Source organism: Panthera uncia, chromosome F2 (genome assembly GCF_023721935.1).
Source record: "Panthera uncia isolate 11264 chromosome F2, Puncia_PCG_1.0, whole genome shotgun sequence".
In the NCBI taxonomy this organism is placed as follows: domain Eukaryota; kingdom Metazoa; phylum Chordata; class Mammalia; order Carnivora; family Felidae; genus Panthera; species Panthera uncia.
Window position 1 is genome coordinate 56,921,703 of NC_064812.1, and position 2,131 is coordinate 56,923,833.

Here is a 2,131-nt window from a genome sequence, read left to right on the forward strand (position 1 = left end):
TTCTGTTCTTTTTCCAAAGTCCAAACAAAAATTCTTGGTGTTCTAAAACAAGGGAGCATGTACAGAACTTTGAGGCTGTCAATATGAAGCAGGTGGTTCATGGCTTCTTGTCATTTTGTGTATATCATTTATGCTAATCTTATAATAGGTTTTTTTTCTTTTAAACCAAGTATAGGGCCCAGTTTAAGATTTAGAACTTACCAATGATGCACAAAGGAAAGGACTCGGTGTTATTTGGTGTTAGTTCTAGCTAGAAGACAGGATCTAGACAGGAAAGAATTGGATAAAGGACTTTTAATACTTCTTTATCTAAGATTTTTGCTATAATAAGTAGTTAACACATGTCAAAATTTTCTGTATATTTTCATTAAAAAAGTCAATTGTGATTTCTGTCTTTATCAGTATTTTCACAGCACGTAAAACAATGTGTCTAGTTTCTAAAGTAATTTTATGTCTTTTGCCTCATTGTCTGAACCATTCAATCTGGTTGGGAGAAAGTCTGAGCTATGCATTATCTCAAAGTCATAGTGATGATCCCGTTAGGTCTTCAGGTGTTTTCTTGAATTTCAGTGATATGTTAAAAATGACCTTGATGATTCCTTTGAGCACTGAGATTAGGTGATTCTTTAAGCATCGGTTGTCGACTAGAATCAGAGTTTTAAAACTTAAAAGTATTTAAAAATCAGCCATTTCATAAGCACCAGAAGGTAACTTCTTGACCATTATTACCGTGTTAAAGGAGGCAGCAGTCTCTACATTAGGTCTCCATATTTAATCAGGTAAATCTTCCCTGGCATGAAAGAACCCGGATTTTGTCTCTGTGTCCCATATGTGAAATTCACATCCAAAGGTTATGTCATGAGGCCTCAGAAAAGGTTCCTCTCAGAATTGTGTTTTGGTTATGCACGAAAATATCTCCAGTTAGCCTGGTGTGTGTGTGTGTGTGTGTGTGGCAAAAAAATATATATATTATGTTTAGATTTAGCCCATTGGACTCAGTTTAGATGATCTCAATTTTGTTGGCAATACCCAAAGCACCCTAAGCAGGAACCAGTCAAACATATGCCTTCTTCTCATCATCAGGCTTGATCAGGGTGCTGACCTTGACCACATCAATGTCATAGAGCTTCTTCACAGACTGTTTGATCTGGTGCTTGTTGGCTTTGACAATCACAATTAACCCAAGTGTGTCGTTGTCTTCTATTTTCTTCATGGCTGACTCAGTAGTCAGGGGGAACTTGATGGCCTAGTGGTCAGACCTGCTTCCTCTGGGGGCGCTCTTTCCAGGATACAGTATTTGGGTTGCCTTCGGAGGTGCGGTATCTCAGGCTTCGGGAGGGTAGGTGACACACGGATCTTTTTTTCTGACTCCAGATGCTTTTTGGCACTGCTTTTTCCCCTTCAAAATTTTGCTTTGGCTTGGGTTTTGGGAGGGCCAGAGGCTTCCTTCTTCACCTTTGGCACCATCTTCATGAAAGCACTCTTTTATGAAAACGAGGATTGGGTTATGATTTTCAAGAGGTAAGAAGTATAAGAAAGGAGAAAAGTGGTGGTTACAATAGAAATAATTGGATTTTTGCATTGTTGTTATCTGTCCGCAGGGCTCTATAAAGTCTCTTCACTGTATATTTCTTTGAAATGTCTTTTTTACTTACATTTCTATAGTGCAACTTATTTTTTCTGATTAGGATCACCCACACCTTTTAACAAACCTATTCACTACCACTTTTACAGAAATCACCTCCTTAGTGTAGAGAGATATTGGAGCACTGATCTGGGCATAGGTTAGGGATAGGATGAGGAGAGAATGATGCTGGAAAGACAGATGCTAGGAGAGAGAGTTGTGAAATTTAAGGTTACTAATGTAAATAACTTCTTAAAGAGGCTCCCATAAATTGGAAAAATAAAGTAAAATAATCATTATTGAAATCCTTTTTTCCCCAGTTATCTTGAGGTTAAACATGAAAAATATATTTGTTTTTTAATGAGAGCAATCTATGACTTAGGAACATAAATGAGAATTTTTGACTTTGAAATATCTTTAAAAATTCGAACTAATTTGTGCTGGGAGCATTTAGTTTACTCAATGATCTCATATTCTTTAGCTTAAATATCATTTCAAGGAATGTTT

The 2,131-nt window shown here is 36.8% G+C and overlaps 1 pseudogene; it reads right to left on the reverse strand.

The window, feature by feature from the left end:
- Positions 1-1,000: 1,000 nt before the first annotated feature.
- LOC125924966 (60S ribosomal protein L23a-like) lies at positions 1,001-1,467 on the reverse strand (annotated as a pseudogene).
- Between the last annotated feature and the right edge of the window lie 664 nt (positions 1,468-2,131).